The sequence below is a fragment of the Lissotriton vulgaris genome, chromosome 6, assembly GCF_964263255.1.
Source record: "Lissotriton vulgaris chromosome 6, aLisVul1.2, whole genome shotgun sequence".
Classification (NCBI taxonomy): domain Eukaryota; kingdom Metazoa; phylum Chordata; class Amphibia; order Caudata; family Salamandridae; genus Lissotriton; species Lissotriton vulgaris.
This window is the reverse complement of record NC_141694.1, coordinates 1,006,074,102-1,006,094,904: the sequence shown is the minus strand read 5'-3', so window position 1 is coordinate 1,006,094,904 and position 20,803 is coordinate 1,006,074,102. Positions and strand designations below refer to the sequence as shown.

Genomic DNA, 20,803 nt, shown 5'->3' with positions numbered 1-20,803 from the left:
TTAAGTGCCACTGAGAGGGAAGTAACAGGGTGCACAATATTGGTGTCTGGCCTGTACATTTCATATTGTCTGGGGCTGGGAGAGTGAAGCAGGAATGAGTAGCGCATGAGAGAAAGTGAAAGGAAGAAATAACCACTTCACATTATTTTTACCTAGCGACCCTTCCTTGGGGACAGAGGGGATATGAGATCAAAGGAAGTGAAGCTCGTAATCTTGGTTGGCTGGGGGCACAGTGACACCCTCTCTCACAACTCCCTTCGAGTGCATGAATACGCTTGGGTGAAGGGCTCTAAGGTTTGTTAAAGAGTGAAAACCACTCTAGCAATACAAGATAAAGATCTAAGTAAAAGACAGAGGATTCAATTTCTTAACATATACTTACCCGGGTCTTCTCCCGGGAGTGCTAGCAGCATCAGTATCCTCATTCTAAAGAACGAGGAAGAAAAGAAAAGGAACTCATTTCTCTTATCACACTCAAAGATGTGCATGGTTGACCCTCCCCAACATTCTCAGAAAACCCAGAATTGTTTTTCCTTTTCTTCCTTATTGAAGTCCATTTGCTCTTAAAATCCTTGCATTAAAATATTAATTTGAAAATCTGACAAGCCTCTGAAGTTGTATTTCCGATCATCCTGATCATCACATGATCCTGTTCCAAACTGCTCTGTGCTGCCCCATGTTGCTTTGCGATACAGATGCCCACGCTTTATATGTGTCCCACAGTCTGCCAGGGATGCGACTGATGCTTCATTGTCTTTGAAAAATCCCAGTATTTCTGTATTTATCTCTATTACAAACGCAGCATCTGTGAGCTCCCACGGGGAAAAGTGCTAGGTAAATCAATGGTATGTGGTGGCTGGCATGTCAGTGATTCGTTGAACAAGGAAATGAACTCAATATGTGGGTTGAAGGCGTTCAATACGTGTCGAATGACCACATACATCTCTCGAGACCACCCAGTAGTCAGTACAGGACCCATGGGCAGTTGACTCATGCATGCCCTCCCCTCCCTTTTATCTGGATATATCTGTCTCCCTATGTCGGTAAGATCCTGCATTTCTAGGAGATCTTGGAGAGCCTCAGCTGCGCCGTTGTGCTTGCGGCTCTCCGGGTTTGAACGGTCCTGTACCACACACCCACCCCCCAACAGGACCGTGACGGGCGCTGGAGCCTTGCATTGCCTCCACACCTGGTGAATAAAATCAGGTTTCTCTGTATTAGGGACATATGAATTAATGACTATAATGTACTGTCCAGCTATGCAGGCCTGTATAAGATAGTACTGCCCCTGCTGACCATTTTCCTCATATGTAAGTTTAAAAGACAGTCCATGACTGACCAAGATGGTGGTTCCCCTTGCACATGAGGAGTAATTGGCTAGCGATCTTTGACAGCACCATCTTTCTAAGAATGTGGAAGATTTTTGTTTGCCTATGTGTCTCTTGTAAGAGTGGTATGTAAATCTTTTGGCTGTCTAAGTTGGCAAGTATTTGGCTGGCCTTACTGGGATTGTTTATGCCAGAGACATTCCACGTTAGCCAGCTAATGGGTGCAGCAGGCATGTGGCGTGATGTCATTTGTGTATGCTTGTCTAGTGTGGTTTTTAGCTTATAAGTGACGCGTACTACTGATAAACGTATCAGGAGTTCTGTACTTGAAACAGCATTATACTTTATTTAGTGTGCAATTGCATTCACCCACCTCCCCCCCCACACCAGCCACCTTAACCTGCCAATGAAGTCAACGCCCCCCCACAAATATTTCAAACAAATTAGAATGATATTTATCATAGTACGGCTTATTATATCCATATAACTCTTTTATGTAGGGTTTACCCTTTGGAGGAGTCCAGAGTGCGGGCCTTCAACAGCTCTTCTACAAGAGTTGCTTTCCGGGCATATAGTCTAGAGGGCGGGGACGACATGTTCATGCAGCAACGGTATGTAACAGAATGCTCAGTCCGCCTGTTGCAGTTCTGGTTTGCCTATTTGTGACAAAGATTAATTACCCAGGTACCAGCCAAATACAAAATGCACCTGTTACATGAAGCATGCCTCCCAGCCCAGCAGCTCCACACAACGAGGCCTGTTCGATCCAGGGCTGTCTGCAGTGACAGTACCCCAAACAAGGGACCAGTGTAAAAGACATTTTGGTAGCTGTTCAGTTTCAGGTAGGTTAATCAATCCCTAACTTTCACTCCACATCACTAAAGCTGGCCTCTGAGGAGCCCAGCTGTCTTGGTGAAGCTGATGAATTGTTTCCACCTCCTTTACGAATTGCAAGGTGGCCTGTGGAGCAGCAAATATGTATGGGGTTTCCCTCTGGTATGTGATTTTGAATTGTGCCAGGACAGCATCGCATATGGAATGCCCAGCTGTCGCAGCTTGTGTTTAGGAGGTAGGTATTAACATCTGGCCTCCTGAGTGAAGTCCAGATATATGGACAGATTGGTTTTCCTCATGTAACAAGGGTTGCTTTTCTCGGGCAAGACACAGGGCTGTCTTGGTAGTGAAATATACAGGCTTGGACGGGTCTCTCTGGCGCCCCAGGTGGAGGCTGTGGGCCCAAAGAGCTATGAGCTCGCTCCATTGCAAATAGTGGGAAGAAGGCATTGGATCCGAAGATGCATTTCAGGAGATTTTGCATGTGGTTGACCATATTCCCTGAATTTTTGGATTCTAGGAGACCTACCAGGCGCAGGTTGTTTCACCTGGATCTGGCTTCTATATCTTCATTTTTAGCTTTAACCGCATTTAGAAACTTTTAGCATTTCAAGTAGCTTCGTATGGGTTTCCACTGTGTCGTCTTCGATAGAGGATATTTTTTGTTTCTGCCTCTGTTGTCTGTTAGTCTTGCTATGCATGCTTGCCCACCCTTGTATCCACTTTCAAATTCAGGGTGTCAAGTTTGCTGTCCATGGAAGTTAGGCTCTGCTGCACATGCTCTAGTAGAGCGCATATGTCAGGTTATTCAGGTCAGTGGAGAGCGCCTTGGCAGCCTTAGATGAGTCAAAGCTCAGTTTGGCTTGTGTATTGTCACGTATTCCCCTTGTTTTTGTTTCATGAAGGAAATGAACAAGAAGCACGCCTATAGGAGGTTCTATCAGATGGTCCTCCCTTCAAAGAGTCCATCAGCTGTGGAACAGATGCCCTCTTCAGGGCCAGATAAAGTTTTCTTCCAGTCTGTGGAGGTCCTAGGGTCTAGCTTTGTGTTATTTCCTGGGCCTGTGCTAGATTGCTGGCCTGGCATCCCCACTATGCCTGGATTGCACTGCTAGAGTGCTGGAGCTAGGCTGTGGCAGTGTTCGAGCGGCGGGTGGCTTGAGCAGGCCATTGCAGAAATCAACGTCCTCTTCCCAGGCTCAGACACAGCGCACCTCTGTCCCACAGCCTTGCCTCCGGGAGGTAATGGCCAATCCACTGTTGACCATGCGTTACCTGGGTTCGCCGTCCACCTCCAGGAGGCACCCCACGGCCCATGAAGATCACCGGCTTCGCCATTGCTGGTGACTCAGGCAAGTTGTCGCCAATAGGGGGAAAGCAATCGGGTGAGGGAAGGCTTCAGTCATCAACGTGCGCTAAAATCTTCGGGATCATCTGTCGTGTAAGTCTATGCTCCAATGTCACCCAAGTGTGTTACATTTAACAGGATTATTGGCTTGTTACAAGAAGCCCCACAGCAGCGCAGCCATCTTGAAGCCGGGCACTGTAGCGCCTCCTGAGGGTTAGGCAATTTAGTTCACATCCTGGTTGAAAGGATTTGGCTCTGCTGCCCTCTTATCACAATGAGTATTAAAAAAAAGTGCCATCTTGAGAAGGAAGGAGCACGCTTTTTGTAGCATTGCTCTGTTTCTCAAGTGCAGCAAGTCTTTTGCTGTATTACTTGCATACAGTGCTGTACATGGCTAAGATGGCTGGGGACGAGCGGGGGCTGCAGACAGGCCCTGAGCCGGTGGCCTTGGTGCACGCCTCGAGTGACCTGCCTGTTTGTTTGTGCTGGTGGCCGCTCTGCTTGCGCCTGGGTGAGGCAGTGGAGGAAGACCTCGAAGCGGCTTGTGGAGCCCGGGTGAGCTGGAGAACAGGGGTTGCCTCTTGGCGTGCTCGCTGCCTCACAAACTGCTGCGTGGGAGTGGGATTCCACCCTGGCGACCTGTATGGTATTAACTGTGTAAGGAGTCAACCCATCTGGAGATGCGCTGGATGTGCTTGGGCCCCCCAGGTCTGGTGCTGCACTAAGAGCGGGACTGATCTTGCTGCCACGATATCTACCTACTTTTGAGCATTGTGTATAGGCGGCTCCCCTGCTGGTGACACGTGATGGGGCACCTGGCAGGCTGACATCGAGGCCTTGGCTGGAAGCGCTCGGTGCTGTCACTGCGGCCCTGGACAGGGGACTTTTGAGTGGGCCGGAGCTAGAATTGGGAGGCCTTCACACCTGCTACTCCTTACTGAGGCTTGGGGAAGGCCTGCTGCAGAGGTTCCCCATGCGACACCGACTGTGTTTTGGAAACGCTCGCCTGGGGGTCTGTTGGGGTGCTGGGGACCCCGCATGCACTGTCTCTAGCAGTGGCCGGCTGGGTGTTCTTATCGTTGGTGCCTTTGGCCTCTTGTTACTGCTGTTCACTCTGGTGGGTGCTGCGGTGGGCCGGTGGTGTCCTGGACGGCGGCCCTGCTGCGGAGTGCATCGCGCCCCACGATGACCCGCTCTAAGGGGGGCAAGGACGCAACGGGGGCAATCCCCAAGGACAACTCTGTGGCAGCTATGTGGTCAAGACGACTGCACAGGCCCCGATTGACTTTGGCCCATCACCGGGGGGAAATTCGCCACCAGTCACGCAGGCGTTCATGACCTCCTTTATGGCGGAGTTAAAGATGGAGATAGGCTCCCTATGCAACCAAGTGCATTCCTGCGTCACAGAGCTGAGGAAGGAGGTGACGGATCTGGGTGACCGGGTTGACGGTCTTGAAAGGATTGTGGATTGTGGATACTCGCACGGAGGAGCAGGAGCAGATATGGCAGCGCCTGGCTGCCCTTGAGGAGCAGAACATCGAATTGCAAGTCAAGCAAGAGGACTTAGAGAATGAGAGCCGTAGAAATAATCTCTGCATCCGGGGGGAGTTCCACTCAGAGCGGAGGGGAAAGACGCCCTCACCTACGTGGCGCAGTTATTACTCGAAGTCTGGGGGGATGCGGATGCCTCGCCGCCAACTCTGGATCGGGCCCATTGGGTGTCGGGCCCAGCTGGGCGCCCAGGAGCTCTGCCGGACATCCTCACCAGGGTTCACTTCTTTGTGGAGAAGGAGGCTATCCTCAGGGCGGCGCGTGCCAAGCCGGACCTCGCATATGACGGACACCGGATTCAGATCTTTCAAGATTTAGCGCCCAACACACTGCGGCGACGGCGAGCTTTCAAACCCATCACCGAAAAACTAATGGGGGCACTCGTTTGCGCTCATCTAAACGTGGGAGTCCATTTGCAGGGTGGTACGCTCTTACAGGGAGGCGGCCCAGCTACTCCACATGCCTTCCTCGCCACCGGCCAGCCCCTCGAGGCCCTCCAGTGCGACGAGGATCCCTGCCCGACTGGCCTGGTCCACGGTGTGACATCGCTGCAGGTCACCGCCCATAGATGAGCAGGCGGTGTCACAGGCGAAGCAGGACATCATTGAGCATATCCGATCCCTGGAGGGGGATTTGGCTGGCTCTAACCAACAACCGAAAACACTGTGATTGACTCACCTCTGGGTGCATTATGTCCACCTTAGGCGCTAGAGAGGGTTTCCCCTCCATTCTGGGAGGGGGGGGGGTCCTGTAGAAGTTCAGTTGGTTACATGGCGCTACCCCTCTTCTTGGCTGTTCTGGCGGGAGTGACATCTCGGGGATTGTCTGACCTTAGGGTATAGGATGTCCCGAACCTGGAACAGGATTGTATGGCCCTGTTGGCCACCTTTTGATCCTTCTCTTCTGCTCTTACATCTGTCTCTTTTTGGCCTCTGCTTTCTGTCCTTTAGATGTGTCGGGTGGGGGCCTATGCGGCTGCGATGCGTTGCGGGTGGGGAGACGGAGGGGGTCCTTGGCATCTGCATGTTCCCCTCGAGGAGAGCTGGGGGGTTGCTGGGCAGGCTGGCCTGGGACCCACCATGACTGGGGATCTTCCTTGTCCACTAAAAGTCTTGACGGTTAATGTCATGGATTTAAATTCGCCCAATAAACGGAGACAGAAGTGGCACTATCTGCTCCGGCATAGCCCTGACATCATATTTCTCCAGGAGACCCACGTCTTACAAGTCGATGTGCGGTGCATGGCGCACCCTAAATACCACCTTCAATTCTGGGCTGCAGCAGATACCAAGACAGCAGGTGTGGCAATACTGTGTAGAAGTGGCATCAGGCGGGGGGAGGCTAAACCCTTTAGGAGTGAGGATGGTCGCTTTCTTAGGGTCACAGTGGGGATTGGACGACGCCAATTTACCTTATGTAATGTGTATGCACCCAATCAGATGCAGGACAGATACCTCCTAACTTTCTCACGGGACCATGTACCGCAGGGTGATTCCTCGTTAATAGTGGGGGGAGATTTTAATCTGGTATGGGATCCTAATAAAGATCGTAGTGCATCTTCCTTTAGCGGGATGGGGACTATGTCGCTAGCCCTACGAAATCAGATCACGGACCTGGGCTTGCTGTACGTATGGAGGTATCACTCCCCGGAGCTGCGGGACTACTCGAACTACTCCCCTGTACACCGCTCGTATTCCCGTATAGATTATTTATTTGTTTCCCACACTTTGATACAGGACATGCTAAGGGCCTCCATGTCTGACATCTTGCTCTCAGATCATGCCCATGTCGAGTTGCTCCTACAGGACCCGGCCGCTTACTCCACCCGCAAAGTGCGGTGGCGCCTACCGCCGAGTATCCTCCGGGACCCAGCTGACTTTGACAGTCTGCGGACTGCCATTGACTCCTACTTCGCTCACAATGACCTTCCGGAGACGCCCTTCCCGGTGGTGTGGGATGCCTTTAAGGCTACGATCTGTGATCACATTACCTCCCTATCGATTGCGCGGGCGCGAGAGGCCAGGATCTTGGAGACCAACCTTACAGAGGATATCAAAGCAGCTGAAAAGCGGGATCAGGATCGCTCCTCCCTGGCATCGAGGCGGCGGCTTGCTAATCTTAGGGGCCAGCTGAGAATTTTGCGCACAAACAGGGCTGAAAAGGCACTGTTGGCGCTGAAGCAGCGGTACTTCGAGGGGGGAGACAATGTGGGCAGGCTACTGGCGAGGCGTCTGAGGGCACGGGCGGCCAAGAACCATATCGCTAATAACCAGCTGTCCGACGGGGCGAGGGTTACCTCGGAAAAGGATAAATGCGAAGCGTTCCGGGCTAATTACACTGCATTGTACAAGGCTGAGCCACCATCTTCGGACCTGGTAGCGGATGTCTTGAGTCGCCTTCCGTGGTCGTCGATACACCCCCATCATGCAAAAGCCCTGGAGGTCTCTATCACCGAGGAGGATATAACGGAGGCCATGAGGGATCTCCCTCTTGGGAAGACTCCCGGCTGAGATGGCCTACCCCTGTCTTTCTACCACATGTTCCAAACGCATCTCCGGCCGCACTTACTGCGACTATACAAATCTTTCACTGATACAGATGGGCCGTCGTCTGATATGCGTATGGCGGAGATAGCGCTTATCCCCAAACCGGGAAAGGACCTATCACACTGTGCATCTTATCGTCCCATCGCCTTGCTAAACACTGACCTCAAAATTTATACTAAGTTGCTGGCGAAGCGCCTGGACCCCCACTTGCCAGGGCTGGTAGACCCGGACCATGTAGGCTTCATCCGCAATCGGCAGGGGGCGGATAACGTGCGTAGACTTGATCACCCGGTGGGGAAGGCCCACCACTGGGATATACCAGCCTGCCTTCTATCACTTGATGCAGAGAAGGCATTCGACCGGGTGGATTGGGTCTTCCTGCGAGCGGTACTACACAAGATAGGGCTTGGAACGACCATGATTGCCAAGGTCATGGCACCGTATATCGCCCCACAGGCCAGGATTAGGGTAAATGGGCGTCTCACGGCGCCCTTCTCCATCCATAGGGGTACCCGACAGGGGTGTCCCCTTTCACCCTTGTTGTTTGCCCTGGTAGTTGAACCCCTAGCGGAACTGATACGGCAGGCACCGGACATTCATGGTATCTGTCTTGGAGGTCGAGAAAATAAGGTGGCGCTTTTTGCTGATGACCCTATCCTCACCTTGACGTGACCTCAGGTGTCCCTTTCAGCCCTCTTCTCTTTATTGAGGCTCTTTGAGCGGGCCTCTTGCCTTAAAATTCATCACGACAAATCTTGGGCCCTGAATCTCACAATCCCAAAGGAGGAGATCCCTGTACTTAAGAAGCTTGCGTCATATCAATGGGCCTCCAACTCCCTTCGCTATCTTGGCCTCCAGCTGACTCCCTCGCTGGACACGTGGACGCAAGTAAATTGGCGGGAGTGTCGAAAGACAGTCCTGGAGGATCTACAGCGATGGAAACCCCTAGCGATCTCCTGGCTGGGTAGACTCAACGCCATGAAGATGTCGATCCTCCCTAAAATGTTATATTTAATTCAATGTCTCCCCACTCCCATCCCCCTGCATCATATACAAGGTCTTCAATGAGACCTAACGGCTTTCATTTGGGGCGGACGCCGCCCACGCTTATCGCAGAGGCTCCTTATGTCACCACGTGATAGGGGGGGGGGCTGGCTTGTCCCATCTTAGTGGATTATTACTGGGCCTCACACCTCCGTTTTGTGGTGGAATGGACGACGACGGAAAGTGAGAAGGAATGGCTACATATGGATCGGGCGGTGACTGGGCGCACCATCTTGGACCTCACATGGCTGCATCGAGTGGTGCGTTCTGGGAGTGCGTATATAGCGGTACCCACCAGAACGGTACTGGATGTATGGGACAAGGTGGCAGAGCGCAGAGGTCTCACAACGTTTCCTTCCCCGCACACCCCTCTAGAGGGGAACCCGCTTTTTCCGCCGGCTTACCGTACACGTGCCTTTGCTGCGTGGGCAAAGGGAGCATGCAGGGCGATATGTGACCTGTATGAGGGGGGAGTGTTTAAAACTTTTGTGCAATGTAGGGAGGAGTTCCGTGTCTCTCCGATGGCGAACCTGCAGTACGCACAGCTGCGACACAGGGCTTATGGGTCCGAGATGCGACAGGCAGCTACCCGCGCTTTCCACCCCCTTTGAAAAGCTGGTTCGCTCCTTTGATGAATCCAAGGTGCTGATATCCCGGATATATCAGATCCTACAACATCTTCCAACAGTACCCACTCATCCGTACCAAAGGCAATGGCAATCGACTTCTGCAACGGACATTACGCCTGCACAATGGAATCGGCTGTGGCAAGATATCCCCAAAATCTATCGCAGTATCCCACAACGGAAGAATGCATATAAAGTAATGACCCAATGGTATTATACTCCACTGCGGCTGCATGGGATGTTTCCTGCATCTTCCCCCTTGTGTTGGAGGTGTATGACTGCATCTGGGGACTTCATACATGTGTGGTGGGCATGCTCAGTGTTGAACATGTTCTGGAAGGAGGTCCTTAGTCACATTAGGGGGGTGTTGGGATTTCCGCTGCCTGAGGCCACGAACACGATTCTTTTGGGCATTAAACCCGCCGGTCTGAAAGCACTCACTCGGAGTGACTGGATTCTGGCGCTCCACATGCTGGGGGCTGCGAAACAGCTCATAGCCTTATATTGGAAATGGACTGAGGCCCCCCCAGTTGCCGCTTGGTTTCTACGCTTATGGCATGTCATAGCTAAGGAGCTCTTCACAGTGCCGCTGCAGTACATTGATACCCGCTTTAAGGCTGTTTGGTAACCTCTGATTAAATATCTCTGCATGGTTGAACGTGCACGCTATATGCCCGCCAGGCTTAGGACGCTGCGCCTCTTTGACAATGCAATTGTTCCGTCTGACCCTGGCAGACTGCTCCCATAAGTGCATTGATCGCCTACCTGCCTGCTTGCGATGCCCCCCTGGATCGGGCCCTGCTAGCGTATGTGGCGACACACATCCTCTTTTATACTCTGGTTTGTCCTATTGTCTCTCTTTCTTTTTTTTAGTCCCATGGTTCTCCTTCCTGTTTTGATCGGTCTGTTATTTCCAGGCTTTTTACCTGTCTGATGTAGCTGTGGATCCTATGGGGTCTTCATGTACGTTATGCCCTATAGCTCTGCCTCTAAATAACCTTTCACGCGGCCGGCCCCTCGAGGGTTGTAGGCTATACGCTGTGTTACTCCTTACACCCAGTGGCTGACACATTTCCTTATGCGGCGGGCCCTGTATAGGGTTGTAGGCTTAACGCTGAGTACACTCGGACTTGGTGTTTGTGTTTCTGTCTGAAAATAAAATAGATCTGAAACAACAAAAAAACAGATAATTTTGGATTGTCTTCTGCAGTGCAGTTTTCTTCCAACACTTGGGCTTCCCAAAGTGTGTAGAAGGTTGGGAGCCCATTACGCTGAGCTGGCTCAGTATTCCAGATTAGACTTGAGTGAAATGGTACAGCGATCAGGATGTTCATGTGCGAGCGCTACAGATACTTTTGTGGAGATCGAACTTTCCCAGCAGACCTGTAAAGTGATCCATCTGAATGTCGCCACACTATGCCTTTAATCTTGGCTGCATAGAGGATCCCCTTTGGTGGCTGGTTGCTTTTAAATGAAGTTGTAGACATTGTGTTGGTATCCTGTCAATACCAGATATGTCTCCTTTTGGCCATAGTTAAAATGAGTGGAGTTTCTCTCCAGTTGGTAAAGATAGCTTGTCAATACATTAATCGCTGTATACTGTGCACCAAGCACATCAAGTCGTATGGGCTTGCCCTCCTGCTCTTAGGCATACCTACACAGCAGAGTTACCCAACCGCCGTAAATGTACGACGCTGCAATGTGCTTGGCATAGATACACTTGGTTACCTTTTTCAAAAGGAGTGCTTACTCTTCTTTCTGGAGCACAGATTTGTATAGCCTACTTAAAGCCAGTTTCTTATCCATAGAATAATAACTAGAGCTTGCCATACACATTGAGACATTACTGATTCAGAGACATCCACTCACCCAATAATGTAAACATTCGCACAGTGGAAAATGACTACACAACCCAAAGCATGGCAGGTACATTAACACAAAACCTTCTGGGAGGGCAAACACTTAAAGACCTATCCTGGAATGCCAACAACCTGGGGCATTGGTTGAAACAGGGCATTGTGGTCATGTATCTGAACTGACATGACCCAGATCTGGTCCTACTGCAGGGGATGCCCTTCTCCAGACATGCCCAACTCAGCCCTTCACTCCTGGATGCACTTCTCAATACACCCTCCGCTGCAGAACAAAAGTTTCAGCCCAGAAGGTGTTAAAGGCAGACTGAGCCCTGGAGGGGTTATTCCTTTCAAGTCCCCATGTGACTTAGGAAGGGACGCCTCTTCATGCTGAGGGGGAGACTGCGCTTCTCCAGCAGCTCCCCCAGCACCTTTGCACATGAGTGGTGGTGAGTGGTGGTGACCCCGCTCTCCTGTGCCACCACGAGCCGTGAAAATGCTGGGTTGCGCTTGCAAGCCGGTCCTGGCCTGCAAGGCATTATGGGTGTTGCCGCATATTTGATAAACTGCTCTCCCGCTCCTCTGGGTAGAGCCGCGATGTGGGCCTCGGTGGGAGGCCCGGTCCCACCCGGACCCCCAGGTGACTATAGGCGGCTCGGGGAGCCTACCCCGACCGCTCCTTCGATTTCCCGGGGCCCAGTCCCACTCGGGCCCCCGCACCTCTGTTGGTCGTCGCGGGGGCCCGGTTCCACCCGGGGCCCCTGCATGCCTGTTCGGTGGAGGGCAGCCCAGGGAGCTTCCCCCCCCCCCCCCCCCCCATTTACTCCCCCCCCCCCCCCCCCCCCCCCCCCCCCCGGCCAGCACTCTTCTCTGCTGCCGCGGGAGCCGGCTCCTGTCTTTGGGTGTGTCCCTCTCCGGCAGACAGACGCTTGGAATCCCGCGGGTCCTCCTGGACTCCGGGGGAGTGGGGCTGTACTTCTCCCACTCATCGGGGGCGCGACAGGCCCCCCCCGGCTTTGCTTCGGGGCCTTGGGATGGGGTCCCGGGTCCCTCCTCCTTCTCTTCCTCGCATGGAGCGCGCCAGCACAAGGGTAGGCTCCTGGCGCCCCGCTTGGGAGAATCTTCATGGGGAGCGTAACGGTGCTCCCCGGCTTGGCTTCAGGGCCCGGGGATGGTGTCCCGGGCCCCCTCCAGATCTCTTTGCGATGGGCGCGACGTCACTCCCCCCATCTCCAGCTTCGGTGGGGGCCAGGGTGGGCTCCTGTTTCCCCTACAGGGCACTTTTACGGGGAGAGCAACAGTGCTCCCCGGTTTCCTTCTTCTGGGGGCAGCCCCTGGGGACCTGACCCACCCCGGGGTCCTCTCTGAGACCGGCGGTGGAGCACCACGCGCTTCGTTGTCAGTCTTCTTAGGGGTCAACGATCGCTTACATTCCGAGGGCCATATCTCAGCCCCTGGGGGTCTGATCTGCCTCATTGTTGCATCTTCTTGTTCCTGGTGGCGCCCCCCAGCCACTCTCCTTCGCCCTCTGGGTCGCCAAGAGGGTGCATTCTGCAGTGAGCGGTCTTCACAGGCTCCCTGTGCCAGCCTTTCGCCTGGCTCTCCTCCTGGGCCTCTCTTCTCCCTGCACAGAGGCCCCTGCTTCTGCGCACCTGTCCTGGCTCCTCTTCTGGCGCTGTTAGGGCCCTGGGGGGCAGTCAGGGGGTCTCTCCTCCCAACTGCCCATTGCCAGGCTCCAGCACCTTCCGCCTCAGCCAACCACACCCCAGAGAGAGCTTCTCTTCCTGTGCAAGCACTTTTTAAAAGTTGAGTGGGGAACTGGCAGGAGGTCTCTGCTGGTCCTATCAAACAGAGACAAATCACTTCCCTGTCCCTGCTCCCTCCTTGTCCAGCCTCTGGGTTTGTTCAAGATGGCGTTGTCCAGGGTCTCTTGCCACATGGTCTCTGAAGAAAAAGAAACCTTCCCCCCTCGCTGCCTTCCCTCCTTGGTGCAGCTTGGTGCCTGGCACCCAGTGATAGCTGCTGATGGATGAGCCTGTAGCCCCACCCATCTTATCTTCGCGGAGAAGAGGCCTTAGCTTGTGGAAGAAAGGTTATCAATCCATCCAGATGAGGTCAGCCATCAGCCAGGGTCTGGTTATGGCTGGCTCAGAGAAATATGAAGTTCTGTATGACCCAAAAGCAGTACAAATATGACTTTGGACTCTGCAGAATACTTCTTTTCACATCCGCTACAGTGGACTTTAGTGCGTGTCTGGAATCTGTAGGCCTTATGAAAGGTAATTTAGCACATGGGCTCCACATCCCCATAGGGGAACAATGAAGTTAAAAACAGTAACATAAACACTGACTTTTCCTGGCATGTTCCTTCCCAGTGTATAAAGCCTCTTCCGTGTCACCACCCAATTCTGCACAAGTCCTGCCACACCCTTCATCTTGTAGCTGCTCCCGGACTGCACACGCTAGGAATCTCCCCTGCGCAGCCCCTACACGTGTGCACAAACATGTACACGTGTCTGCATGTAACCAGCCTGATATCCTTTACTCCAGCTGCTGAGCAGTGGCCTGGTCAAGCCAGGGGGACACCAGTAATATCCCCTGCGGTCTCTTACATCTTGAGTTCACTGTGGGTGAGTCCCAACTTATGAGGCTCCCCTCTTACCTGCATATAAATGTGTTAAAGCACCGCCGTTTGGCGGGTCCGGGTCCCGGGGGTGGATTGGTGGGCGCCATCTATCCTTGGGCTGGGTTGTTTGTTTCACGGGCGCCATCTTGGAGCGTCTCCTCGCTCGGGGGGACATTCGACTCGCCTATTTAAGGCGGACTTAGCTTTTGCCACTTGGCCAAGGAATTGGCTTTGTGCAGGTCGCGTTGCAGACTCGCTGCTTTTAATCTACCTGTTTAACTATTTTGGTTGCTTTCTTTTCATTATCCCTTGTTTTTAGGTGCTAGTCTCTGGGAATCATGCCTCGCCCTCTTACCTGCATATAAATGTGTTAAAGCACCGCCGTTTGGCGGGTCCGGGTCCCGGGGGTGGATTGGTGGGCGCCATCTTGCCTTGGGCTGGGTTGTTTGTTTCACGGGCGCCATCTTGGAGCGTCTCCTCGCTCGGGGGGACATTCGACTCGCCTATTTAAAGTCGTCCTTTCCCGCGCAGCGGGATCGCGCAGTGGGACGCCGTCGCTTAGCCGGAGTCGTGCCTGAGTCCTGCCCGTCTGCGCCCGTCCGCGCTAAGGACATGCAGGGCGCGCAGGGCCCAGTGGCCATCCGGAGCTGCTGAGTGGTGGCTGAGGCACTCCCTGCCATGATTGTGTACTCTAGCGAAACTCTGCTAGGCATAGGACGCTCGACGGTAAGTTGCAGTCTTCCTCCTATACATCCGTTGGCTGGCCCCTACCACTGCGCTTGCGGCAGGTGGACCTTGGACCCTCCTATTTCGACCGTTCAGGAAAACCCGACGGTCGCTCCTGGCAGTAATCACCCTGAGCATGCCCTTCGCATCTTCAGTCTCAATGCCAGGTCCCTGGTGCAGCATTATCAGGCCGTGTACGACCTGATACAGGAGGAGGCCCCTGACATCGTGGCCATTACAGAGACGTGGTTGAAGGATGATGATGCGGCCATTATCAATCTGGCATTCCCTTCCGACTTTTCTGTTTTTACCCTTAATCGTCCTACTAGGGGAGGGGGCATTGCTCTTGCCATGCGTTCCAACTTCACTTGTAGTTGGTCTGGACTGACCATTGCGGGGTGTGAAAGTGCGGTGTTTAAGATTCTGGTCACCCTACATTTCTCTCTCTCTGGGATGGTGGTCTATCGCCCCCCTGGCAGCGATGTGGCGTTTAGAGCTGCCTTCCCTGATGAGGTTAGCTCTTTGGCGGCTGGTTGTCCCAATTTTTCCATCTTGGGGGACCTCAACTTACATTTTGATAGTATTAATACCTCTACGGTCAGTGGCCTTCTTGCTGACTTGGAGGCCCTTCAGCTCGTGCAATTGGTTCAGCAGCCTACCCACACAGGTGGCCATACCTTAGATCCGTTTTTTACTAACCTGGCAGATGCTTCTGTCACCGCCGTTACACCCCTTGGCTGGACGGACCATTCTTTGGTCGCCATCTGTGCCCCCTTGCCGGGAGTGATTACTACTCCCCCTGCGAAGTTGGTCGCGAGGCGGCATTGGAGCAAATTACGGCTGGAGGACTTACATCGTGTCCTCGCCGCAGAGCCTTTAGAACCTTTGGTAGCTGTTGATACTGGCTACGATAGGTTCTGCTCTTGGATCTCCAAGGCGCTTGACGCCCTCATACCTATTACCACTCGTAAGATCAGTTCCAGGGAATCAAGTCCGTGGTACGATGGTGCCTTACCCACACTCAAGGGGAGTTGCAGGCGAGCGGAGAGGGCTTGGCGGAAGGTGTACGATAACGGAAAAAAAGCTTTTTATCTCGCCTCCGTCAAAACTTACCATCAGGCTGTGTGCCGAGCAAGGGCAGCATACTATGCTGCTGAATTCGGCAACAGCTCTAACCCCTCCAAAACCATTTTTAAAGTGATGAAGGATCTCTTAGCAAAGCGAGCTTGTGCCCCGACGACTGGTTCCACCGCTCACTGTGAGGCCCTTGCTCTGTTCTTTCTGGAAAAAGTCCAAAACATCTACAAGACGTTTCCTTACACAGGGCCTCCAGTTGAGTCTCCTGTTAACATCTATGGAGCTACCTCTTTGCACGTGTTGCCCCCATTGACATCCGAGGGGTTTGATCACCTGGCCCAGCAGGTTAAATCAGGGTCCCCCGCTGATCCGCTCAAACCGACTCTCTTCAGAGACCAGTCGTTTGTGGGCCGGGCCGTGGTACACTCCTTGATCAACATCTCGTTGGAGTCAGGCACAGTACCCGCTAGCTGGAAGCGGGCGGTGGTTTCTCCTATTTTAAAGAAACCCTCCTTGGACCCAGAGAAACCTGAAAACTATCGGCCTATCTCCTTGCTTCCGTGGCCGACCAAAGTGTTGGAGGCCCATGTCAACAAGGTTCTCTCGGCCCACCTTATCCATGCTAACATCTTGGATCCCACTCAGAATGGGTTCCGTGCTGGGCACAGCACGGAGACCGCCCTTCTCTCCATGGCTGAACATCTTCGCATGGTGATGGACGCGGGGCAGACAGCGGCGCTCGTACTATTAGATCTGAGCGCCGCGTTCGATACTGTCTCGCATCCTATCCTATTGCATCGCCTGGAGGAGATTGGGCTGAGTGGCTTGGCCCTCCAGTGGTTCCGGTCTTTCCTAGACAATCGTTTCTTTAGCGTTGCCATCCCACCGTTCCAGTCCCAATTCCATCCTCTGAAACAGGGGGTGCCGCAAGGCTCCTCGCTGAGTCCCACGCTGTTTAATCTCTACGTGAGACCGCTGGCTGAGGTCGTCAGGCAATGAGGCATGACTATGGTCTCATATGCCGACGATACCCAGCTAGCGGTTACGATCAGCGGGGATGCGGATCGGGATGCCCCCAGATTTCAGAGTGGACTTAGGGCGGTGGCGAGCTGGATGAAGAACAACTGTCTCCAGCTCAACGCAAAGAAAACGGAGATCATGATCGTCGGTAGGAAGTCGGAGCTATGGGGGGACAGGTGGTGGCCTACGGAGTTGGGGCCGGCCCCCACTCCGGTTACGGAACTAAAGAACTTGGGAGTATGGTTGGACCCCTCCCTCAGCTTTGTGGGCCACACGAAGAGAACCGCGGCCTGCTGCTTCGGTATTTTACGGTCGCTGCGTCCCGTCTTGAAGTTCTTTGACCATCGCACCAGGCAGCTGATAGTCCAGGCCACAGTGCTATCTCGCCTGGACTATGCCAGCTCGCTCCTGGCAGGGGTCAACGTGGCGGAGGTTACTCGCCTCCAACGCGTTCAGAATTCCGCGGCGAGAGCCATTGTTGGCTTACCCCGAACATGTTCCGTCTCTGGCACTTTGAGATCGCTGCATTGGTTACCTATCAGGGCAAGAATACAGTTTAAAGTGCTGTGTCTGGCGTTCAAGATTTTGAGGGGTGGGAGCCCTCAGATTCTTGCAGACCTTTTGTCCTGGTATGTCCCTACCCGGTCCCTGAGATCGTTGGGCCAGGCTCTTACGGTGACCCCCCGCTACAGGCTGTGTCGGGTTGGTGGCCGCTCCTTCCGGGTCAGAGCGGCCGAGCTCTGGAACTCTCTTCCGGTTGAGATGCGGCTGCTCACCGACCTCTTAGTTTTCCGTAAAGCTTTAAAGACCTTTCTGTTTGAATAGCTTGCTCTGTTTTACCCTTTTGCTATGTTCCCTGTAAGTGTTGCTTTTTTCTTGCCATGCGCCAGGACGCCCCTTAGCTGGGGCAGCTGCGCGCAATACAAAAGATCGTAACATAACATAACATAACATAGTCTGAGGCCCATGTTTCCAATCTCTTTAAAAGCACCCTACTCATCACCTTTATGGATGAGTCCAAAAGTGATATTGGACGGTAATTACAAGCTTCAGAACGAGAACCCTTTTTATAAAGTGGGACGATTAATGATTGGGCCAGGATGTTGGGAAATTCCCCAAGGCTGCAGTATTAAAAATCCTTGTAAGAATCGGGGCCCATAAATCCATTAAATCCTTATATAAATCAATCGGGACACCGTCCTGTCCCGGTGCCTTTCCCCCTTTGCTATTTACTAGGCCTTCCTTCACCTCTTCAACATCAATTAACATTGGTAATGTGGGCCATGTAAAATCATCATTTAAAAATGAAGTTAAAGGGGGGCGTGGCCGACTGCCGAGCATGGCGGCAGCGTAAATCGGGAGCTCCTCCAGGCTAACCGGCCTGCATAGTAAATCCGCTCACTGATCCGATCCAGCGCCCGCTCGAAGGAGCGACACCGACTCGGGGAACCGCGTGGCACAACCAGATCCGACCCCGGTGAAGATCGGCCACCGGGAACTGCTTTAACCTGCAGCAGCGAGCGTCGGCCTGCGCACGATCCAGCGCACCGGCCTCAAGTGACCAGCGAGCCCGGGCGGAAGTCTGCCCACCTCGGCCAGGGCGGTCTATGAACAGCCGACCACGAGCGTCCTTCTCACCAGAGGTACCAGCGCGCGCAGCCTGCCTGGCGGACACCTCGGCGTATCCCGGAGGGACGGTGAGGAGCCAGATTGCCTGCGGGTACCCCCGCAGCCAGCGCGCACGCCGGTGGCAGTGGAGTTGTCTCGGAGCTCCGGGAGGCGCCATTTTAGGACGGTCGGACAGCCGGCCATCCCGTAACAGCTGTGGTGCGGCAGACTCTGAAACGGGGGCATAGCAGTCCCCCTCTGCCACAACAGACCCGGATTGCGCCCTGATTCAGCGGGGGGCCAGTGTAGACCCCGGTGATAATAAAAAAAAATAAAAAAAAAAAGGAAGACATCGTAGGGGGACTTGCAGTGGCGCCCCCCTCCTGCTACATAACCATTCTTACCCTACAGACATCCGAGAGGGCTGGGGGACGCCCCGCGGGATACCTCCGGTGTTCAACTGCAGCAAAGCAGCACTCAGTAACGCTACAGGAGGTGCGAAGACAAGACGCATCAGTGCACTGAACTGCGCAAGACCGCCTCGCAGGCTGTGGTACTGACTCCAGCTACAGATTTCAACTTGCTTAGGCCCTGTGGCGACAGCGCGGTACCCCTTGCTCTCGGCAGGGAACACATTGGACCGCCTGGCAATCAGCAAAACTGCAAGTCTCACAGGGCAGGACGGACCCGACGACCGAAGTTATCTGCCACCCCCACCGACGCGACAACATGGCGGGCAGGGGCACAAGGAGTGCGTCGACCCAGGCGAAGCTGGATAAATTTGCATACAACCAGTCTGGACACTCACAGAGCGGCGGCCGCCACTCTGCAGGTACAGCCTCAGAACCGGGGGGGACCCCGAAGGTAACCTTAGAAGACGTCATGAAAACCCTTACTGAGGTCCGTACAACAGTGGGCTCCATCTCCTCCGAGGTGTCTCTGCTCAGAGCGGACTTCCAGAAAATGGCGGAGAGAGTGTCCCAAGTAGAGGTGGTCACGAAGTCGCTCATCGAGGACACCTCGGACCTGCAGGTGGCAATGGAACGCATGGAGAAAGTCACGAAACAGCTGCAAGAGAAGCTCGACGATCAGGAAGGGCGTTCCCGGAGGAACAACGTCCGCATCCTGGGCCTGCCGGAATCGGAAGGGAAGGCCGCGATGGACTTGTACATTGAAGACCTAATTAAAGCCCACCTGAAACCTAAAGGCCTCTCCCACTTCTTTTCTGTGGAGCGGGCACACCGGGTTCCGGGTGGAGCGGCTAAGCCGGGGGCTACACCGCGACCAGTAATAGCTAGACTATTCAATTTTCGCGACAGGGACGCAATTCTACAAGCAGCAAGGGTCTCTCCACCCATAAAGATTCAGAACTCAACTCTGGCCTTTTTCCCGGACTACACGGCGGAGGTGGCTAGGAGACGAAAATCGTTCACGGAAGTGAAGAAGGCGTTGCGAGACAAGGGTCTACCATACTCTATGCTATTCCCCGCCAAATTGCGCATAGTGGCTGAAGGAAAGACATGGTTCTTTGACACACCAGAAGTAGCTAGGGAGTGGCTTGATGGATGGAGGCAGGTGGGGCAGCCCCAGCGCCCGCACAGGGAAAGACAACGTCAACGCAGCGAAGAGCCGGCAGTTCATCGATCCAACGGCCCTGCGATGGGGGAACAGGCAACGGACCCAGAATCGGATCTTGAAAGGGACCCGCTAGACTCTGGACAACCTGTACGGGGCTGAACTGGATGGACTATAGGTGGAACAATCTATTGGCAGCCCTTGGGGACTTGTTGCCGGTGGAGCTGAGTAGGGCGGGCATTGGCCGGTGGCTAAGGGGGTCTCACCAACCCCACAAGCAAGTAAGATGGGCGGGGATGGGACAAAGCACTCTGCAAAGTTGGGGGAGCGGGCGGGAGTTCGTCCGTGGAGCAGGGTAGCAGGGAGGGGGGAAGGGATTGAAGTTTTCTTGTTTGAAGTTATGTCTTTGTTCATAGTCATCATGCAGCACTCACACTGTATTATTGCCCCGATTGTCGCCATTTTCCTCCGCGGATCAGCACACGGCACTGCCTGTGTTCATACTAGAGACGCACCTAGTGCGAAGCGCCAGCACCGAATCCATGGACAGGTCACCTCGCAACACGCCTGCTGAAGGCTCCCCTGTAGGCATGGGAGTTCCCCCGTTGCGCATGCTCACCTGGAATGTCAGGGGCCTAGGGGACAAAATAAAAAGAGGCTTAGTACTACAGGCCATCAAGAGACAAAGCCCGGACTTGGTCCTTCTACAGGAAACCCACCTTGCGGGTTCCACTTGTAAAGCTCTTAATAGACGGGGCTACTCAATGGCGATACATGCTGAGTTCACCACTGGCTCCAGGGGGACAGGAATACTAGTAAAGAAATCATCTCCCTTTATCATTACACACCGAGTGGCGGATGATCAGGGTCGCTTCGCGGCACTACATGGCCAGTGGGAGGGCAGAACCCTTAATATAGTATCGGTGTATATCCCCCCGGCGCTCCACTCTGTGGCACTACCCGCTCTTAGCAATCTCCTTCTTAACCTTCCTGAGGGGGATACAATCATAGGAGGGGACTTTAACGCAATCATGGACCCAC

At 53.8% G+C, this 20,803-nt stretch overlaps 1 protein-coding gene and 1 long non-coding RNA gene across 2 annotated transcripts in view; one reads left to right on the top strand and one right to left on the bottom strand.

Annotated features, from left to right (window-relative positions):
* LOC147708338 (uncharacterized) overlaps positions 1-12,896 on the bottom strand; it is a 123,460-nt gene extending 110,564 nt beyond the window's left edge. The window contains exon 1 of the long non-coding RNA XR_015296497.1: positions 12,561-12,896. This is a non-coding gene — a long non-coding RNA (uncharacterized LOC147708338). The remainder of the gene's footprint in view (positions 1-12,560) is intronic.
* URB2 (URB2 ribosome biogenesis homolog) overlaps positions 1-20,803 on the top strand; it is a 966,667-nt gene that overhangs the window by 763,958 nt on the left and 181,906 nt on the right. The gene's annotated exons all lie outside the window — the stretch shown is intronic.